This window comes from Dasypus novemcinctus, chromosome 15 (genome assembly GCF_030445035.2).
Source record: "Dasypus novemcinctus isolate mDasNov1 chromosome 15, mDasNov1.1.hap2, whole genome shotgun sequence".
In the NCBI taxonomy this organism is placed as follows: Eukaryota; Metazoa; Chordata; class Mammalia; order Cingulata; family Dasypodidae; genus Dasypus; species Dasypus novemcinctus.
The window spans coordinates 107,589,618-107,612,787 of record NC_080687.1 but is presented as its reverse complement, the minus strand read 5'-3'; the positions used below and the strand labels follow the sequence as shown (position 1 = coordinate 107,612,787).

General features: G+C 40.6%; 2 long non-coding RNA genes across 2 annotated transcripts in view; one reads left to right on the top strand and one right to left on the bottom strand.

Annotated features, from left to right (window-relative positions):
* LOC131273493 (uncharacterized) overlaps window positions 1-1,620 on the bottom strand; it is a 76,211-nt gene extending 74,591 nt beyond the window's left edge. The window contains exon 1 of the long non-coding RNA XR_009180776.1: window positions 1,551-1,620. This is a non-coding gene — a long non-coding RNA (uncharacterized lncRNA). The remainder of the gene's footprint in view (window positions 1-1,550) is intronic.
* Window positions 1,621-1,719: 99 nt separating this feature from the next.
* On the top strand, window positions 1,720-21,945 carry LOC131273494 (uncharacterized). The gene is made up of 3 exons (XR_009180777.1): window positions 1,720-1,918; window positions 17,323-17,389; window positions 21,447-21,945. It is a non-coding gene; the product is annotated as an uncharacterized lncRNA (long non-coding RNA).
* Window positions 21,946-23,170: the final 1,225 nt, after the last annotated feature.

The window sequence follows — 23,170 nt, the reverse complement described above, 5'->3', positions numbered from 1 at the left end:
CCTATGGCACTGGGAGTGCATATACTCTGGGGGTCAGTGGATGACTCTCTTCCCTTCCTCCCCAGGCCTGGGCTCTGATGGGAAACCTCCATTCTAAAAGCTCAGAAGCACCTCCATCCATCCAGAACTTCCAGACCACTCCTATGACCTCATTCACCAAAGCAAGCACCAGCACAAGTTCATACACCTGTTTTCCTCAGCTGCAGAGGAAGTCGTGTTCAGCCCCTGCCCCCTCTAGGCTGCCCCAGAGGTCCACAAGGAAGGTAAGTCAGAATGGGCATTGGCCTAGTTTGTCAGCTTTTGTGGTACCCCAAAGGAAGATCCAGAGAGAAAAGGGTTTAGATGTGAACTCTGGGATAAAATAAATTCAAGGAATTCAAGGAATTGCTTAATCAAATCCAGTCACCATAAAGGCAATATTCCTCAGCTGCCACATAAGCAAGAGAACCCTCTCATGTTCCACCCTCAGGCAATGAAGTCACTATTCTGATTCTAGACTCGGAAAAGAAAGCAGCACTTCACAGAGTCAACAATGCATTGGGGGTGGAGGAAGACTGAGTCCATCTTAGGCAACAACATGCAAACTTCCAGTCTTAACTGCCTTGTAGTTAATACTGTATCTATTTATGGAATCAACATCATTAAGTCATACCAAAATATCCACTTCATCCGCCAGCCCACTTCAAAGGGGTTCACTGCAAATCTTGCAGTTTCACATCCCTAACTCTATCTTTTGAATACACAGAAGGTAGATAGGGTGAGATACAAAAAAGGACTGGATGGTCAGTTGAATCCCAAGGCTGTGGCGAGTTTACTGAATAGAACTGGTCATCTTTTGCATTTTATGTAGTGGGCTCTTGATGTGTTCATTTCTGAAAGTTCACTATTGTCCTCGTTGTCTACATACCTGCTGTTGTCATTTCTCCTAAAAGGAGATAAAGCCTTGTGAAAACTAAAGGTGAGAACATCATTCTCTCTTGTGAGACTGGGTTGGGTTAACTGATACAACATGAAGAGGGCTTTGGTTGAGATCTGGCTGACCTAGATATGTAAGAATTTCTGGGGTCCTCTGAGGGATACTGGCCTTCATGGAGTATGGGGGTGAAAACCCCCTCTTCATGGAGGGCCATCTTTCTTCTCTAAGTCTAGTGGGGACTCTTGATGCAGGAACATGCAGCATTTCTGAGAACAGGACAGTGTGTTTGTCTCCCTTGGGGATTTGAGATTACTCTGAGCAGGATTGGGTTCTCAAAGGATGTGGACATCTCAAAGAAAAAATGATTCACCATGTCCCCTCTTCTATAAGCCATAAATCATAATTTCTGCAGAGTTCAGAATGAGCAGGAGTATGAAAATGCATTCAACATCACTAGTGATCAACAAAATACATGTTAGAACCACAAAGTCTCACGCCCATATGTTCCAGAAATGGTACTCTTAGGATGAGAAAGACTTCAGCAGGGAAGGTACAGACTCCACACTAAGAGAGTTGTTCAAATATTTAGTCAGGGAGATAATTGGGAACAGGGAGACTTAATTCGTTAACTCACCAAACCTCAGTCAGGTGGGTGACTTTGCCAGTTGATGAGCATTAATTGTTCTTCCAGAGTAGTTCAGTTAAAGGTGAAGCTAATTCTTTGCATAGCTGTTATCTGGCAGTTGGTCTGGAATGTCTTAGGTTCTGAGCCAGTAGAGGAGCCAAGCAGACCACTGGTCACTTGGGGGTGGTAGTCCAACCCCCAGGAAGACTCACATGAGGCAGACGGTATTGTGAAGATGCCGGGGGAGGAGGGCCAAAAATGTGGACATCATTGGTACTTCAGAAGGCCTTTATGTGGGGGAAACTACCTCATATTTTGCATCAAGGATGGAAATGTAGAGGCAGGAGGCTGGGTCAGGATATATACTCTTCTCGTGGGTGAGTCACTTTCTCCAGGGCATCAATTCTTCCTCAGGAACTTTGGGGCAAGAGGATTTTTCAAAGGAACTCTTTCAGTACACCATGGTTGACATGGCATGTAACACATACTTGTTGGCTTAAAGGAGTTTATTGTCTCACAGTTTTGGAGGCAGTGATGCCAAGATTAGACTCAGTAAGGTCTGTGCCCTCAGTGCTTGCTTCTGCCTTTCCTCCCCACCATCCAGGGCAACATTGGGGTTATGGAGGTGAGGATTTCTGACCCCCCCTTTCCCCAGAATAGTCACACTAATATACAGACTCAGGCTCCAGGATAGGCCACCGTCTAGAATGCCTATCCTTTACTTCCTTGCTTTGACAACTTGGGGCCATCTGGCTCTCTAGCAGGCCTGTTTTCAAGTGTTTCAAGGTTTGGTTTCCTCATTATTTCTAATGCCCTCCTAAGGGGTTGGTAATAAGCTTTCCTAAAAACAGTAACAACAACAACAACAACACAACAACAACAACAAAAGACACCTTGGCTGCCTTTACTTCACAACTATTGTGAAATAGTTTCCAATATTCCATGCTCTGGTCTTCCAGACAGATTGTAGTATTTCACACTCAGTTTGGGCCTAGACCTTTGGCAGAAGTTTTAGCACAACATAAGAACAGTATGCCAACTTCACTATTATTTTGCCCCCAGTTTATCCAGTCTGCCTTTGTTGTCCATAAATATCTTCATATTTAGGGAGGGTAGCAAAAGGTCATAACTCCATGGTGGGTATTGCACTTGGAATTTAGGATGCCTTTTGTCTCACAATACTTATACATTACATTTATGAATTACCATATGAAGAAAAGCAACTGAGTAAACAGGTGAATAATAAGAAAAAGAACACTAGATAGATCAATAAATTAATACAGTTTGTGTCTCTAATTTGAGCCGGGACTATTACCCTAATTCTGAGGGCAGCCTATGAGGCCAATGGTACTAGCTCTGTATTTCATATCTGGAAATGAGATACAGACAATTTAGTGAATCTCCCAGGTGACATGAAGCAGAGTTAGGAATCAGCCCTGAACATGTAATTCCAATGTCCATGTTCCCAACCACATTCATCTTCTGGCCTTGAATGTAACAGTTGCTGTCAAAAACATGCTGAGTAAGGCATTAGAAAAGCATTTCAAGGCAAGTATTCAGAAGCACATTTGACCTTTTGAATTTTACAGGTGTCATTAGCACTCAAAATAGTTATTTCTCTAATGCAACTTATACATTTTTTTAAAATTTTATTTTATTTAATCAATTTTTTAAAATATCACATTAAAAAAAATGAGGTCCCCATTCAGCCCCAACACCCCCACCCCACCACTCCCCACACAGTAACACTCTCTGCCATCATCATGACACATCCATTGCATCTGGTGAGTACATCTCTGGACATCACTGCACCCCATGGCCTGTGGTCCACACCATAGCCCATACTCTCCCTCGTTCCATCCAGTGGGCCATGGGAGGACCTACAATGTCCGGCAATTGTCCCTGCAGCACCACTCAGGACAATTCCAAGTCCCGAAAATGCCTCCACATCTCATCTCTTCCTCCCATTCCCCACACCCAGCAGCCACCATGGCCACTTTTTCCACATCAATGCCACATTTTCTCGATTATTAACCACAATAGTTCATGAATAGAATATCATTAAGTCCACTCTAATCCTTACTGTATTCCTCCTTCCTGTGGACCTTGGCTTGGTTGTGTCCATTCCACATCTATGTCAAGAGGGGGCTTAGATTCCACATGGATACTGGATGCAATCCTCCTGCTTTCAGTTGTAGGCACTCTAGGCTCCATGGTGTAGTGGTTGACATTCTTCAACTCCATATTAGCTGACTTGGGTAAGTCCAATAAATCAGAGTGTAGGAGCTGAAGTCTGTTGAGGTTCAGGGCCTGGCTATCATATTGTCAGTCCAGAGATTCAAATCCCCTAGATATATCTTAAACCCCAGCACCAACTACAATTCCAGTAAAGTAGCATGAAAGGCTTGTAAAAAGAGATCACATCTAAGTCCAGCCCCATCACGCAGAAACAGCAGCTCCAAAGAAGGGCCAACAGACATGGCAGTGAACTCCATCTGCCATGACCATAGAACCTGTGGGTCTCTTTAGCCCTCAAAAGAACCAATACCTGGGGTTGTATCTACTTTATCTGTCTCTGAGACTCTGCTCAGGTGTGCATAAGGGCAATCCTTCTGACAACCTCCAGACTCTTTTTTAGAGACTCGTAGTTATATAAACTCATTTGTCCTTTCCATTTCCCCCTTACTTTAGGTCAAACAGCATTTTTAACTCCTGTTATTATATGTAGACAGGGATATTCTGCTGGTCCGCATTGAACCTTTAATTCAAGGTCATTTTCTAGTTATGTCATCAGCTGGTACTTGGTAGTGATCCCTCGGTGACAGGGAGGCTCATCCCCGGGTGTCATGTCCCACGCTGCGGGGAAGGCAGTGCATTTACATGCTGAGTTTGGCTTTGAGACTGGCCACATTTGAGTAACACGGAGGCTGTCGGGAGGGAACTCTTAGGCACAGTGCTGCTCTAGGCCTTGTTCTTATTTCAGGTGTATAGGCTCACAAGCATAGTCATTAGTATCAGGGGCTCACTGTTGGACCCTCATTCCTTCCTGGTCCTTCCCGTTGCAACTGGGGGACTGCCGCTGTTCCCCTAGGGTCCATGACAGAGCACCCCCCCCCGGCTAGGAACCCAGTACCCCCCCAGCTCTTGTTTTTAATTGCTTCCACTATGAGTATATCCAAACATTTCCATGCACCCTGGATATATGCCCTATATAACTCCCTGTCAACCATATGTCCCCTGTCAATAACATCCCATACCAGTATTCCTCCGCTGCCATTGTTGAACCACTCTGTGATCCAAAACTTCCTGAAAAGTGAAGCCCACTATAATGTCAGGTTCCCTTAAGAGTAAAATGGAATATAGCAATGAGTTTAAAGGTTAAATATAGAATACATATTGATTTGGAAAAATTCTACATCCTATGTTTTTTTTTTTTTCCTAATTATTGAGCTTCTCTTCACAAGAGCCTTAGATCACAGTAATTCATATATACAATATACAGTATTCCTGCATATCCATTATAAAACCTTTTCCCTTCCACAGCAATAATCTTTTAACTTATTCATATCATATTTACTGAAACTGATGTACAGATATTGAGACAATAGCTTTCAAACAAGGTAACATTTGTGTTTACATTGTGGTTTATACTTTAGGCTATACAGTTTTCTAAATTTTTTAGTTATCCTATGTTTTACATTATGGTTTACATGATTAGTCTGTCATCCACTATATGTTTTTGGTGTAAAGTACATGTTTTATATCCATCCTTGTGTACTCTTGTGAAACACTTCTTTTGCCCTCACATTTACTTTGGTTCCATCTATTCAATATCTATTTCCCCTCCCCTTGGGGCCCACAGTGACAGTCAATCTTCATTTCTTGAGGAGCCATGTTCAGAGATACTTGCAACAGTGTTGACAGCTTGACTTGCACAGCTGCCCTAATGCCCTGGGAGCGACCATTTCTCTTGAGAGATACAGTTCCCTCTATTTGATGGCATTAGTCCTCCCCAGGATGTGGGTCTACCTTCACTCTCATTATAAAGGTCTCTACCCAATGGTATAACCACTCTGGAAAAATGAGCATTCAGATATTCCCTAGGAGTCTGTCCTGTGTCAGATTATCCCCTTTGAGTATCTTAAACAGGTAACTTTCCTAATTATATTTTGAAAAGGTTTTCTCAGCATTATACTCTCAACCAACACCTGACAATATCGTATGTTTCTGTGTTGCCCCACCCTCACCCCATTTCTTGGGCAATATTACCCAACAGCCCATCCCTAGCCCCCCTCAAACCCCCAAAGCCCCACCCAAAGGTAACCCTATGCCCCCATTTTATCCCTTCCCTGTACACATACTTACCTCCAGCTTATCATAGATTTCACCCATGTAGATGTCCGCTTACATCCTTCCTCTACCCCCCGATTTCCTGTAAGCCTATCTTCCAGTCTCTAGCTCTCTATGGCAGCTTGCTTATTTCATATCATTGAGGTCATGCAGTATTTGTCCTTCAATGCCAGAGTTGCTTCACTCAACATCACGTTCTCAAGATTCATCCATGTTATCACGTGTGTTTGTAGTGTATTTGTTCTTAAAGTTCAGTAGTATTCCATTGTATGTATATACCACATTTTATTGATCCACTCATCTGTTGATGGGTATTTGGGTCGATTCCAACTTTTGGCGATAGTGAACAATGCTGCTATGAACATTGGTGTGCATGTATCAGTTTGTGTCCCTGCCCTCAGTTCTGCTGGGTATATACTCAACAGTGGAATTGCTGGGTCATATGGCAAATCTATGGTTAGTTTTTTGAGAAACTGCCAAACTGTCCTCCAGAATGGTTGGATCCTTCTGCATTCCCACCAGCAGTGGATGAGTGTTCCCCTTTCTTCACATCCTCTCCAGCATTTGTATTCTCCTGTTTTTTTCATAGCTGCCAATCTTATGGGAGTAAGATGGCATCTCATTGTAGTTTTGATTTGCATTTCCCTGATAGCTAGAGATTTGGAGCATTTTTTCATGTGCTTTTTAGCCATTAGTATTTCTTCTTTGGAGAAGTGTCTGTTTAAAACTTTTTCCCATTTTTTAAATGGGCTGTTTATCTTTTTATTTTCGAGATATAGGAGTTCTTTATATATGCAAGTTATAAGTCTCTTATCAGATATATGGTTGCCAAATATTTTCTCCCATTGTATAGGCTCACTTTTTTTTTTTTTTTAAAGATTTATTTATTTATTTAATTCCCCCCACTCCCCTGGTTGTCTGTTCACGGTGTCTATTTGCTGCGTCTTGTTTCTTTGTCCCCTTCTGTTGTCGTCAGCAGCACAGGAAGTGTGGGCGGTGCCATTCCTGGGCAGGCTGCTCTTTCTTTTCACGCTGGGCGGCTTTCCTCACTGGCGCACTCCTTACGCGTGGGGCTCCCCTACGCGGGGGACACCCTTGCATGGCACGGCACTCCTTGTGCGCATCAGCACTGCGCATGGCCAGCTCCACACGGGTCAAGGAGGTCCGGGGTTTGAACCGCGGACCTCCCATATGGTAGACGGCCGCCCTAACCACTGGGCCAAAGTCCGTTTCCCTATAGGCTCCCTTTTTACTTACTTACACTTCCATTGGTCTGTGTGTCTCTCCTTATGCCAATACCATGCTGTTTTCACTACTGTAGCTTTGTAGTATGTTTTGAACTCAGGTAGTGTGATTCCTCCAATTTCATTTTTCTTTCTCAATATGTCCTTGGCTATTCGGGGCCTCTTTCCTTTCCAAATAAATTTCATAGTTAGTTTTTCTAGTTCCTTAAAGAAGGCTGTGTTGATTTTTATTGGGATTGCATTGAATGTGTAGATCAGTTTTGGTAGGATAGACATCTTAATATTTAGTCTTCCTATCCATGAACAGGGAATATTCTTCTATTTATTTAGGTCTTCTTTGATTTCCTTGAGCAGTCCTGTATAGTTCTCGGTGTATAAGTTTTTTACATCTTCATTTAAATTTATTCCTAAATATTTGATTTTTTAATTTACTATTGTGAATGGTACTTGTTTCTTGATTTCCTCCTGATCTTGCTCATTATTGGTGTACAGAAATGCTACTGATTTTTGCGCATTGATCTTATAACCTGCAACTTTACTAAACTCATTTATGAGTTCTAGAAGCTTTGTTGGAGACCTCTCAGGGTTTTCTATGTATAGGATCATGTCATCTGCAAATAATGAAATTTTGACTTCTTCCTTTCCAATTTGAATGCCTTTTATATCTGGATCTTGCCTCAGTGCTCAAGCAAGTACTTCTAAGACAATGTCAAATAGAAGGGAAGAGAGTGGGCATCCTTGTCTTGTTCCTGACTTTAGAAGGAAGGATTTTAGGATTTCTCCATTGTAAACGAGGTTGGCTGTGGGTTTTTCATATATACTCTTTATCATGGTCAAAAAATTTCCTTGGGAAACGGACTTTGGCCCAGTGGTTAGGGCATCCGTCTACCATATGGGAGGTCTGCAGCTCAAACCCCGGGCCTCCTTGACCCATGTGGAGCTGGCCATGCGCAGTGCTGATGCGCGCAAGGAGTGCCGTGCCACGCAAGGGTGTCCCCCGTGTGGGGGAGCCCCCACGCGCAAGGAGTGCACCCATGAGGAAAGCCGCCCAGCGTGAAAAGAAAGTGCAGCCTGCCCAGGAATGGCACGACCCACACTTCCTGTGCCGCTGACGACAACAGAAGCGGACAAAGAAACAAAAGCAGACAAAGAAACAAGACGCAACAAATAGACACCAAGAACAGACAACCAGGGGAGGGGGGGAAATAAAATAAATAAATAAATCTTTAAAAAAAAAATTTCCTTGTATTCCGATCTTTTGGAGTGTTTATATCAAGAATGGGTGCTGTATTTTGTCAAATGCTTTTTCTGCATCTATAGATATAATCATGTGATTTTTTTCCTTCAATCTGTTTATATGGTGTATTACATTGATTAATTTTCTTATGTTGAACCATCCTTGCATACCTTGAATGAATCCCACTTGGTCATGGTGTATAATTTGTTTAAAGTGTTGTTGAATTCGATTAGCAAGTATTTTGTTAAGTATTTTTGTGTCTAGGTTCATTAGAGAAATTGGTCTGTAATTTTCCTTTCTTGTGGTGTCTTTGTTTGACTTTGGTACTAGGGTAATGTTGGCATCATAGAATGAGTTAGGCAATGTTCCTTCTCTTTCAATTTTTTGGAAGAGTTTCTGCAGGACTGGTGTTAGTTCTTTCTGGAGTGTTTTGTAGAATTCACCTGTGAACCTGTTTGGCCCTGGGCTCTTCTTAGTTGGGAGATTTTTAATGACTGATTCTATCTCTTTACTTGTGATTGGTTTGTTGAGATCATCAATTTCTTCTTTTGTCAATATAGGCTGCTTATGTGTTTCTAGGAATTTGTCCATTTCCTCTGAATTGTTGTTTTTGTTGGAATATAGTTTTTCCAAGTATCCTCTTATGATAGTCTTTATTTCTGTGGGGTCAGTGGTGATGTCTTCTTTCTCATTTCTTATTTTGTGTATTTGCATCTTCTCTCTTTTTTTCTTTGTTAGTCTTGCTAAAGGTTTGTCAATTTTATTGATCTTCTCAAAAAATCAGCTCTTGGTCTTGTTTATCTTTTCAAGTGCTTTCTTATTTTCTATTTCACTTAGTTCTGCTCTTATCTTTGTTATTTCCTTCCTTCTTCCTGTTGGATTACTTTGTGGTTGTTATCTAATTCCTCCAAATATGCAGTTAGTTCTTCAATTTTTGCTCTGTCTTCTTTTTTGATGTATGAATTTACGGGTATAAATTTCCCTTTCAGTAATGCTTTTGCTGCATCCCATAAAATTTGGTATGTTGTGTTATCATTATCATTTGTTTCAAGGTAGTCATTGATTTCTTTTGAGATTTCCTCTTTGACCCACTGTTTTTCTAAGAGTGTGCTGTTTAATTTCCATATCTTGGTGTGAAATCTGGGCGTCTGGCCCTTGCAGATTTCCAGCTTCACTCCACTGTGGTCAGAGATATTATTTTGTATGATTTCGATCCTTCTAGATTCATTAAGCCTTTCTTTGTGGCCTAGCATATGGGCTATCTTGGAGAATGATCCATGTGCACTTGAGAAAAATGTATATCTGCTGTGTTTGGGTGTAATGATCTGTATATGTCTATTAGATCCATCTCCTCTAATAAAGTGTTCAAATATTTTGTTTCTTTAGTGATTCTCTTTTAAGATGTTCTGTCCAGAGTTGATAGTGGTGTATTAAAATCCCCCACTACAATTGTAGATGCATCTATTCTTTCACTTAGTTTTTCCAGCGTTTGCCTCATGTATTTAGAGGCACCCTTTTTAGAAGCATAAATATTTATGATTGTTCGTTCTTCTTGGGAGATTGTCCCTTTCACTAATATGTAGTATCCTTCTTTGTCTCTCACAATTGTTTCGCATTTAAAGTCTATTTTGCCTGTTATTAATATAGCTATTCCTGCCTTTTTTTGCTTATTGTTTGCTTGTAAGATTGTTTTCCAACCATTCACTTTCAGCCTCCATGAGTCTCTGGGTCTAAGATGTGTCTCTTGTAGACAGCATATAGATGGGTCATATTTCCTTATTCAATGTCCCAGGCTGAATATTTTGATAGGTGAGTTTAATCCATTGACATTCAGTGTTATTACTTTCAAGGAATTACTTATGTTAGCCATATTTTGATTGGATTTGTGTTTGTCAAATTTTGTTTGTTTGTTTTTCTTCTCTTTTTGTCTTTTTTGTTGCTCTTACACTCTCCTCCAACTTGCCTGTCCTGTTTTTTCCTTTCTTCCTGCAGAACTCCCTTTAGAATTTCTTGAAGGAGAGGTTTCTTCTTGGCATACTCTTTCAATTTCTGTTTATCTGTGAATATTTTGAACTCTCCATCATTTTTGAATGCTAGTTTAGCTGGGTAGAGTATTCTTGGTTGGAAATTTTTTTCTTTTAGTACCTTGACTATATCATACCACTGCCTTCTCGCCTCCATGGTTTCTGATGAGAAATCAGCACTTAATCTTATGGAGCTTCCCTTGTATGTGATGGTTTTCTTTTCTTTTGCTGCTTTTAGAATTTTCTCTTTGTCTTGAGCATTGGATAATTTGACAAGTATATGTCTTGGGTGGGCCTGTTAGGGTTTATGTTTGGGGTGTGTTGTGCTTCTTGGATATGTACATCTGTCTCTTTCAGTAGATTTTGAAAGTTTTCAGCCATTATTTCCTGCAACACTCCTTCTGATCCCTTTCCCTTCTCTTCTCCTTCTGGGATGCCTATAATATGTATGTTTGTGCGTTTTGCATTGTTATTCAGGTCCCTAAGTCTTAGCTGGATTTTTTCTATCTTTCTCTCGATCAATTCTACTATCTGTTTGATTTCTGATGTACTGTCTTCTACATCGCTAATTCTCTCCTCTGCCTCTTCTAATCTGCTGCTATTTGCTGCGAGTGTATTTTTTTATTTCTTGAACTGTGGTGTTCATTCCCATCATATCTGTTATATTTTTGCGTATGTCTGCAATTTCCCCTCCAAGTTTTGTCTTCATATTGTTAACCTCTTCCTTTACTTCATTAAATTTGTCTGTGATATATGTTCTGAAATCTTTAATTACTTGTGCAAAGTTCTCCTCCCCATCCAGGTTTTTAGTTTGTTCATTGGATTCAGCCATGTTTTCCTGATTACTGGTTTGTTTTGTAGATATTTGTTGCTGTCTGGTCATCATGTTATCTTGACAGGTTTAATCAATTCCTTACATTCTTTGTCTTACTCTTGGGGATTAATTAGATGTTGTTTTTGCTTAAGTGTTATATCTTCTCTTTGTCACTTTGTTCTTCCTATTCTAATTTCTTATTGCTGGCTGAGTTCACTTTGAGGGAAAGTATTAGGGCCAGGGAAAGACAATTGTGTAAGAAAGGAAAATGTGTAAAGTAGTATTGGTAATAAATGTCAACAGAGCAACAATATGAGATCTGGGAGGATGGATATTAGTTTCATGTAAGTTGTGTAGAGTTATAGCAGTAGGTAGAGTACCTATAATGAGGTAGTCAACTGAATATGGGAGGAATATGGTATGAATTAAGAAGCTATTGTTTTTGTGAGAGAGGGAAAGAGAAAAGAAAGGCAATAGTTTCAAGAGTGGATAAAAGACAGAAAACAAAACAAAGGTGTTAAAAATTAAGAGTTAGACAATTTGGGGATCAATAATGGAGGTGGAATATAGGAGAGACAGTAGATGATGGAGGATATCAAGATGTGGGGGAAAGGGGATAGTGTAGGTAGCCAAAATCAATTCACAAAGAAATGAGGCAACGGAGGATGAGAAAACCCAGCAAATGTGAGGTGTTCCCTGCTGCACCTACTGTATAATTAAGATAAAATAAAATATGAAGAAAATGAGGGATGAGAGAAAAGAGAGAAAAAAAGAGAGAGAGAAGAAAGAAAGAAAAAGGGGGGGTGGGTAAAGAAAAGGGAAGGGAACAAGTAAGGAAAAGAAAAGAAGATATAGAACACCAGCAAAAGGAACACCAAAAAACCCCTAAATAAATGAAAAAAAAAAAAAGACCTTGGGGGATGCAATGGGAGAAAAGACTAGGAAATAATGCAATATTAGCAACCAGGACAATGAAAAATAAAAAATAAAAAATTATTTATTTTTAAGTAATAATTTTATTTTTAAATAAAAATTATTTATTTTTAAATGAGGGCTAGGACAATCAAGGACCTCAGAAGGGCCTCAGGGCGTGGTGGATTCAGGGATGGAAAGTCTGTGATATTGCAGCCTCTGGTGTGAGTCTCTGGGGTGTGGACCACCAGGGTTTAGGGGACACAGACCTGGCAACCTCAAATCCAGTTAACAGGGAGCCTGGGAGCACCGCAGTGCAACACAGCCTTCAGGGATTCCCACAGCTGGGTGTGCCAGCCCTATGGGAGAGGTCACATCCGCAAACTCTGACCTATGTGTCTGAAACCCGCAATTCCCCCTCTCTCTGGGGTCTCTTCTGTGGCTGTATCACCAATTCGACTTCAGGACACCTCCTACCCTGCAATCCCCCGAAACAGCCAGTTGGGGGCACCTCTATATTGCAGCCAATTTAAGGATGCTGCAGATCCGCAGCCAGGCCTAGGGGGTGGAGCTCTAGCCAGAAGCGCTGTATCAGTGTCCGAAACCAAAAATCCCATGCCTCGCAAAAGATTCCCTTAATCGGCTTCCAGACACCCCCCACCCTACAATCCCCCGAAATAGCCTCCTGGTGATGTCTATTTACTGTCAGTGATTTAAGGCCACTGCAGATCAGCAGCTGGCCTTGGGGGCAGGGCTCTAGCTGGAAGTGCTATTATGTGTGTCAGAATTAAAAAATTCCCTGCCTCACAAAAAACTCCTGTCTGTCTCTCCAAATCGATTTGCAAAGGCCTCCTGCCCTGTTAGCCCCTTAATAGCCCACTCAGGGCTTATGAATTCCCCAGTACCACAGAGCCTCCAGGAATTGCCACCGCAGTGCCGGTGCCATGGTTCTGTCCACCCCAGGGGGGAGCGTCCTGCACACAGCCCCTAACTCTGGGTAAGAGAACCTCAATTTTATCTTTTACACGAATTTTCTCTGTTACCTTCCCACAAAATCGATGTCCAGACACCTCCTGCCCTGCAAAATGCTGAAACAGCCTGGTCCTGAAGAATTTCTAATGCTGCCCAACCACTTCTTTGCAGGAGAGACTATCAGGTGCACTCACTCAACCACCATCTTGCCCTGCCCTCCTATACATACTATTTAAGAAACTTCAGATGGCAAGCAGAGGGAATCAAAATCACAAGCTCACCACTGAAAAAAATACCCATGCTAATTATTTTTTTTAATGTACCAGGATTGGGGATTAAACCTGAGACCTCATATGTGGGAAGCCAGTGCTTAAACACTGAACCATATCGGTTCCCCTGAGTTGATTTCTTTTGTTTGATTGTTGGTTGGTTGGTTGGTTTCGTTTTTTTTTTTAAGAGGCACCGGGAACCAAACCTAGGACCTCCCATGTGGGAAGCAGGTGCTCCACTGCTTGAGCCACATCCATACTCCAATGCTAATATTTGAAAGTATTTCTTCTCTGATCTTTGACCATTAAAACACACACACACAAGATAAAGAACTCAGTTAACTATCTAACCTGAAGGACAATATAGAATACTGAATACCCCAAATACAGTATAACTACAAACAACTTGTCAAATCTTCTTTAAAGCCCCTTGCCTGGAAATACAAATTGGGACATGATTTGGATTGCTACCTGAATCTGTGCTCCCCTAATTGCAACTCTAAAACCCTAAATAAATGCTTTTGTTGCCTTGCAGCTTAGTTTATTTCTTAGTTGACATTACATAGTGTTAGAAACAGGATTCTAAGTACCTACCAACCTGACCCTGGAGTTACTGTTGGGTTTAAGCATGGTAAAGGCATGCTTCAGCTCTGCCATTTCCCCAAAAGCCCTGAGTTCCTGTCTGTGAGTCCTCTTGGTTCTGAACATCCCTCTTTTTGGTTGAGGTTCTAGACCTTTTAGGGGTGACTTTTGAACTTTGGCATTTTGAACTTTGGTTCTTATGGTTTAAGCTGCTAACAGCAGTCCTGTTTGTATACTTGAACCTTTTTTCTTCTGGTTTGGCCTGGTGACATAAGGCCTTTCTGTTGGCCTTCTTTGTTGGTATATAGGGAAAGTTTGTTTGGCAAGTACTTGAATGAGACTTTTAAAATTCAACTTTTGTAATGAACTCTTTTAAGTGAGGGATGCCTCCCTAACAATGAATTTGGCTTTTGTGAGCAAGCAAATTATTTTTGGTCAGCACAGGATGGGCACTTAAACACGATTAGAATGTGTACCACCTTTTAAAGAGAGGCCTTGGCCTGATGGAGGAACCACCTAGTGACAGGGCAGATGAGGAGACCCCATCTAATTCCAAGGTAAGGTTGCCTTTCTTTGTCTGAGAAAATTGTCACTTTGCTTATTCCTTTCATTTTCAATTGAGTTCAGATATGAAAATTCTGACCATGTACATTATAGATGACATATATAATTTCCTTATTTAAGGAGTATTCTATTACTGCTTCAAGTTGTTATTTACAAATAGCAACAGCAGGGAATCAAGTATAAGGGTTTTAATTGGCAGCAGTTTTTCCTTCTAAGAGTAAGAATTTTTTGTGCCAACCAAAATAGACATCAGAGATGCATTATCTAGGAAAAGCTTGTGTCTTTCCATGTGTGTCTGCTACAATTATTTATGGGATCTTTGACTCAACCACTGTTTCCCATCTGTACCAAAAGTGCAAAAGACCTGTGTCAACACTACACAGCATGATCTGATCCTGAGTGTTTCCTTTAATATAATTACAGGTGGCCTCAGGTACAAGAGAAAATGGTATACATTTTTGAACTTCAGAAAAAATCTAGATAATTAAAAAACCAGGATGGAGCAGATGTAGCTCAGTGGTTGAGCACCTGCTTTCCATGTATGAGGTCCTGGGTTCAATCCCCAGGAACTTTGTGCTTGCTTTACTCTGAAGAACCACCCTGATTCCAGCTTCCAGGTGAGAATGAGAAATGGGGATGTGATTATTTTCTAGTTAAGTGATGGCCATGTTCTACAGCCCTTGTAGGCAGCTGTGTTCCCTTTAGGTAGTGAGGGTTTGTGTCCCGGGGCTGGAGATATGTATGTTAGTGTCTTTGAGATGAGATTGTGAAGGTGGGGGTGGAGAAGCTATTTCCCACCTATATAGCACAATTGCCAGTGTCAACTTCTCTAAAAAACTACTACTACACCTTTTACCTATATTTACTCATTCAACCTTCAACACCACCATACTATGACTGTTTATTCCCACTCTTCTGATGAAGAACTGAGGTGCAGAGACAATTAGCCTACAATTTCAAACATGAGTGTCCCTGACCCTGATGCAATAGCCATAACCTAGCCCCATCACTTGGCCATGGGATGATTCTACACCATGCCAGCAAGGGAAACCGATCATTTGTGTGTATTCCTGGACATATCAGACCTGCACAGACCCCACATCCTGTCCATTATTATAAGTCAACTCAGTGATGACATGACCGAGATCTGTAATTATTGCCGTTACTGCAGACTATGAATTGACATAGTGTGAAATGCACATAGAAAGTCCACATGCCTGTTCAGCTCAGATTCTGAACAACTGCAAGCACAATCTGGTTTACCTAAGTCAGTCCTCCACACTACAGCCCAAACAGATAGGAATTGGGAGATATTCATGTATTTCATAACATCGGCATCTTGAGTCCTAGAAATGCTTGGCACTGTTTGCTGCATGCCTTAGGGAAAGTGACCAATAAGAACTCAAGTTATCATTTGGCTATTGATCTGGTGTATATCATCCTTGCTGCAACTTTTATAACTGCTTCAGAGCCTTAGCGCTCAACTCATGTTTCCCCTTAGTAATGAACTATCAAATTGGTGCCTGGATAGTGTAAAGATGGACATCCAACACATTCAATGAATAAGCATTCACAGTATAGAAAAGGAAGACTGGAAGGAAAAATACTACATGGTTTATAGTGGTCAATTTTTAAATGGCAGTAGTTAAATATCTTCAAATCTATAACTGGGTATCTTTATGATAAAGGATTAAAAAAAAATAAAACAGAATGTTTTGCCTAGACTTGAAACCAGTCCCACAATAAAAAGTTATAAATAAAATGTCTTTAAAACAATTACACTATTATTAATCTTTAGAAAGCTAATAAAATGCTCATGTACAAATAACAGCAAAATCCTGCAGAAACAGGTGCTGGACATTGTATGTCCTGCCATGGCCCACTGAGTGGAATGGGGGAGAATATAAACTACAATGTAAACTATTATCCATGTGGTGCAGCAGTGCTCCAAAATGTATTCACCAAATGCAATGAATGTCCCATGATGATGAAAGAGGTTGTTGATGTGGGAGGAGTGGGGTGAGGGGAGTGAGGGTAAATGGGGACCTCATATTTTTGGAATGTAACATTTTTTAAAAATAGAGAAAAAAAATCCTATACAAAAGACAAAAAATGGGAAGCAGGTATAGCTCATTTGTTGAGTCCCTGCCTCCCATGAATGAGGTCCAGAGTTAAATCCCTGGTACCTCCTTAAAAAAAAAAAAAAGAGATGACATATGTGGAACCATAGATACTGATGATTTTGTAACAGGACAAGGTGATAGTAGCATTTACTTTTTATTTTTTTAATTGATTTTGTAAAAATATTACATTAAAAAAAATATGAGGACACCTTCAACCCCACCACCCCCACCCCATCATCCCATCATCCCACTCATGCCCATCATCATGACACATCCATTGCATTTGGTAAGTACGTCTCTGGGCACCTCTACACCTCATGGTCAATGGTCCACATCATGGCCCATACTCTCCCCCATTCCATCCAGTGGTCCCTGTGAGGATTTTAGTTGGACTTCAAAATGGCAGGAGGAATGTAATCCATCATTGAACAATGGCATGTATTTTTTAACTTTTTTGGATTATTTCACATTGCTTTGGGATGTCATTAGCTACAAAGTCAAGGACTGCATCCCATTTTATTCCTGCACCTCCATTTTGCTATCCTTTTTTCACTCATCAGCAGCTCACACTATCCTTGTTAAATACCTGCCTCCATATTACTCTAATCCTTTGTCCATGTCAAGCAAAACTTCAGAGTACTCCAAGGGCAACACCTCCAATGTACTGACTATTACTATTCATCCTCCTAGCTCCCCAGAGGGCCTGTTGAAAGATCTGAGTGCCAGGGCAGTAGAGGAAGCCCCATCTAATTCCAAGGTAAGTTTCCCTTTAGAACCATTGCTTTCTGCATTTTTCTTTTTCCATTCAATTAAATCTGACCATTATCTTATAGATGATACATACAATTTCCTTGGTGGGGACTGTGTTCACTTGGCATCTGTTTTGACCTGCCAATCTCTGTTTCAAAAGGACAATCACAAATGGAAGCATTAGATTATAAAAGGAAGTTTTCCCTTAGCAGCCATATTTTCTTCTTGGATTAAGAATTTTTTAAATGCCAACCAAAATGGAGAGATACATCATACGGGGAAGGCTCATGCCTTCTCCTCAGGTGTCCCCTCACTTGCTTTTTGGTTTCCTTGACTTGGCCCTCTTTCCCATCTGGTTTTCTAAAGCCTTCTACAAACACAACACAACAAGTTCTGATCATTATAGTGTTTTCTTTTCTGCAACTGCAGGTGGCTCCAAAAGCAAGCAACAACAGTATGTATTCTCTCATCACACACTTGCTGAGGAAAAATCTAGAGCTGAGCAATGAATATTTCTTGTTGGCTTTGTGTAGAGAGAACCTCTCCACAGAAAGAAGCTTCCTGATGTGTATGATTCTCAATGTGCATGTGTGAGAATGTGTGTCCATTTCTGTGTTTTCCTAGATTTCTCTAACACTAAAAAGTTGCTAATGTCAGCTTTCTGTGTAAAAAAATGCCAGCTTCATTTCTTCATGGGTATATGTCAAAATTTTATCAAATTATATCCTTTAAATATGTTCAGTTTATTGTATGTCAAGTATACCTGAGTAAACCAGGAAAATACCCCATTACCCTTCAGGAAAATGTTCACAGGACTCTAAATGATAAAATTGTATTAGAGAACACCTCTTACTAAGATTTAATAATAAGTCTTCATTTAGTAATAAATCTCACCTCTTAGTAAGACTTTATAGTCTGATCATGGCATTTTGATTGGTCATGATGAAAGAAAAGCAGCCATATCTGACTTTTTCAAAACATATGAGATATGGAAGGATTGAGAGGTGAATGAATTTTCCAGTTTCACATCTAGAGAATAGGAAACCATATCCTGGAGATATTAAGTGCTTTGACTCCAAATTCTATACACTTTGTTCACATCTCTTTGGCCTGGTGGGATCTCGAATTGTCTATGAGTTTGGAACATTCATGATTTCAATTCTTATTACTGAGCACCACACCTTCAGGGCATCTGCAGCACAATGTAGTATTATCCATTTTTCAAAAGCCCAACAGCCATTTGTGCTAGTAGCTATGGCGTGGACAATGCAGAAAGAACATTTCCATCCTCACAATACACTTTCCTGGGCAGCTGCTCTGAGTCTGCCATTGGTCTTTTCATTGAACTCATCTAATAGAGTATTTCCAGAACAGTCAGAATTTCAGGGTGATAAGTTTGGAGGTAAGAGCTTTAATGATCCATCAAAATGGGGAAAGTAAATAGTTAAAAGGGGATTTTTTTCTCCACCTCACTCATTTGCAAACCATTTATAATGTCTTATTGAAGGCCTCTGACTCCACAGAGTCCAGGGATGGTCTAAGAACCTGTGGTGATCTTGGGTAGCCAGCAAGCCATCAAGTGGAGAAGGGATGGGTGTGCCACATTCTCCAAATACTTTCTTAGAGATGTTTGTGTTTCTAAAGATTGGCTTGTGGATCAGAGGTATGACTCCACCAGCAGTGATGAAAATGACACTCCAGGTAGGTAATATCACTCAAGATAGGATCCAATGAGAGTAGATTATCAGGAACAGTCTGGTAACACTGCTCCTTTAGTAACTGAAGAAGGGACTGTGAAATCAGAAAGTAATGGAAATATACATGGTGGTCTGCCTTATTCTTTCCATATTTAATAACAATAGTAAGAAGTATTATGATCATGTTCTTTGAGTATACTGTGTTTGCAATCATCTTTCCTTGCTATGCTATTTAAGATTCACTTTCCCATAAGACCGATCATCAAAGCCTTTGTTTTTCCTTGGTTAGCAGCTCTTGGGAATAAAGCACAAGAGAGTGTAGATGAGGTTTTGGTGTTGACCTACAATGGAGGGGATCTGGTAGGACACAAGCTCTCCCAGACTATCAACTAGACTTGGGACAAAGTTCTTCTACTGGGTGCCAGGTGGTGGTTGAGAATTAGGGCTTCTCCCTCTGTACTTACAGGTCTGGTAGCACTTCATTAATGTTTTATCCTTTCTGACATAAAGAACATGTGTCTGGGCTTACTACACATGCACCCGGGTGCTGGAAACGTATCAAAGGAAACATATCCTTGAACAACCTTCTATTCTCTGGTTCTCACATGAATCCAAAATCCTGGGATTAGATTAAAACCTGAAATTGCTTCCATTTGAGAGGTTCATATGCAACTCTTTCTCCAACACATTCCAAAACATGGCTGGGTTTCTGGAGGCCTTGTGTGAATGGCCTGCCAGGCTTGCTTCACATATTGGCTCTTGCTGTCTTGGAGAGTCTCTGGGAAGCAGGGCCAAGGGTTCCCTGCTCCTCTCATATTATTCCCATATTACACTGCCACCCTCTTCAATAAATCAATTGATCAATTAACTAATCCATTTTAAACCAGGGAGCAACTCTCAGAGGCATGGAGTTGAATCATGTCCTGTGGGTGATAGTGACCACTAATCCTATAAATCAAGTGACTGTCCTGAGACTGGTATGACCTTAGGTTCATGGAAGACACTTTGTCCTTACAGCATCCCTATAGGTTTCTGAACTGATTGGAGGGGTTGAATGTAAGATTAGAGGTAAAGTAACTTGTCTGTATTCACTTAGTCTGAAAGTGTGAAATTGACATAATAGGGGATCTACAGGCCACTTAAATAAGTGGAATCTTTTGGGAATTCGTCAAACCACTGAAGTACTAGCACTGATGGGTGCCTGGTCAAGACTGAGGAAAGTACATGGAGGGGCATGACTGTTGAGTGGGGAACAGGGCAGAGTTGACTGGCTAGAACACAAGACCTGATACAACTCCATGCTTCTGATAGTTGCTCCCTGGTTAAAGTGGATTGGTTAATTGACTAACTGATATTTTGGAAAGGATGGCAGCATAATATGGGAATAATATGGGAACAATGATTGTTCTCCAGTGTTCCTGTATCATAGAACAATATGATTGGTGGAAGCTGACAAGGAGAAAACAAATGGGCAGTAATACAGAGAGAGAAAAGAGGCAGGGAGGTAGTGAAGGTGGTAAAAAGGAGAAGACAACATCATGTATAGAAAGACATGGAGAGTATCTGCCTTCTTAGAGGAATAAGAGGATACAGGCATTCCTCACTGGCCATAGTTATAGTATTTGAGAGCTGGGAAAGGGACTCTGGAATCTTAGACCCACTCCTTCACAGCCGAGGTGAAGTGACTGAGGCCCTAGGAGAGGAGTGTGGTGGTGAGGACAGAATTGTGTCCTGGGATCAGACCACACCCTGTCATAACCAACAGGAACTTGAGTTCTGCCCTCAACCCTAACTTTCCCATTTCCTTTCACAAGGTTGATAGATCACCATTACTTCTCTGGTTACCAGGAGGCTTACTTCACAGCTTCTGAAGTATCAGATACAGAGAACAACAATTTGCATGTAATTTCCTTCCTCTTTCTGTCTTTTTTGTAATCTCTCCCTTTCTTATTCATAAGCTCCTTTTTATAGCTTTTCTCCATTCTATCTGTTCCTTATTTTATGATTCTTATCCTGAAGGAAGTGGTCTCATCCAGGAAGTTGAGGTCATGGGAACAACAATGTCTATAAATTTCTTCCATCCTCTTTAACTATTTTCTTGGCATTGCCCTGGTTTTAACATATGTACATCACTGACTCAGCTTGCATAAGCCTGAATGGTCCAGGCAGGGAACTGGGCTGGTTGTCAGAAGCTTTGGGCCACACCCAGTGGAAGGAGCACCTGTGAAGTTAGTTCTGGGGTGGCCTCTACCCTTGCAGGTGTGTTCCTGCACATGTGCACATGGTCATCAAGTGGGTTCCTCTCCTTGCAGCTGTCTACACTGTTCAAGGAAGAGGAGTGTCTTTTCATAAATTCTCTTTTCCTAGAATACACTGAAGACACTGAAGAAATGAATGAAAAGACAGGAGGAGGAAGAGGAAATGTGAGTGTGGAGTTGATAGGATAAAGAGAGGAAGGGAAACAAGTTCAAGTGCATTCCATTGCTTTCCTAACCTTTTGGCACTTTAGGAAAATCAGCAAAACTGAGGAGAAACTGAGGAGAAACTGAGGTTTCCAGTATTCTATGTGAACATGGAGGTGGAAATATGAACTGGCTGGTCAAAGTAAATGCAGACAATTAATGATCCGAGGTGTCTTCTGGCTCCTGTTACCCACTCCAGAAAAATTCCTCCCTCCATCTCTATGCCTCCCCAGTGATCTCTATTACTGACAGCACAAAGACCTTAAGCCAGGAGGCCTCAGCCTGAGTCTCAGAGGATCTGGAGATTATATGATGTTTGGAGACTGAAAGGGGATATAATACCAAAGAAATGGAGATGCCTCAGTGCTCAGCCCCTTTTACCCAATTCCCTAATCAGCCAATTGAGGGAAAATTTATTTTTCATTTTAAAAGACTTACACTGAATTTTAGAAATAGTTTGACATTTAATTTTAGATGTTAATACATTAAACAATATCTCTCCAACTACTTGTTTTCCTTCATCCTTATCAATAAAATAAACAGATAGATAAGCACCCTAAACAAACTTAGAGTGAATGAATGGACAAATAACTATAAATTTAAGACTTAACATCTGTCCTCCTACCAATGTCTTCTAGACATTTAATTTCCTGAAATCTGTTCACTCACTTGAAAGGGATCATAGGAACAATATTACCCAACTTCAAGCCAGTGAAGTTGGATTTCAGTGCTATTTTCACTTTCATGTCAGTTTTGCTGTTTATAACACCATGATTCACATTTCTTTCCACAAATATATTACCCCATTTTCTTCTGGCACAAAGTATTATCAAAACTGATGATGAGATGCTAATGTTCTTTTCATAATGCCACTTGCTCTACTCTAATGCTGAAAAGACTTCATTCTTCCTTTACACCCTAGAAATTTTAGCTAGAATATGTCTTGCTATTAGTCATTCTGTGTCAATACTCACTGTAAGGTTTTATAATGCAGATTCAAAGAATTTCATTCCAGAAAAAGAAGGAATTATAATTTTTAACATTTTTTCATGTCTTTGCTTTGGTTTTCTCATTCAGGCACTCCAGTTATTCATAGATCATACTTTGTATGCCTGTCTTCAACTTCTGACATTTTTTTCCCTCAAATTTGTCAAATACTCACTAATACTTGGCCATCCTACATTTAAAAGCACTATTTTAGAAATAACCTGTAGAAAAAAATTCCTTTAATTTGGTTTGCTGATTTTTAAAATGCCTATACACATAAAAACCTGTCAGCCACATTATGCCATGATCTTATTACCCAGCATCTTGCCAACATGTGAACTGAAACCATAAAAATGTTGGACTCCTACAAATGGGCTCACACTGAGATTTCACAAATGTATTCCCAGGCTTCCAGTGTATGGGACGTTATGCTGCTCACTGAGTAGACAGCCATCTGTGGAAGTCATTGAGCCCTGATCACAGCTACATCTATAACACATTCTTGTGGTGTCTCTCTTAAACAAATAACAAGAGCTACATCATCTAAGCCTCCTTCTTGCACTTTACCACCCCTGCTCTGTACAAGTGACTTGTTCCAGTATCTTCCAGTAAAGTTTGGCTGAATTTATGAATTACATAGAG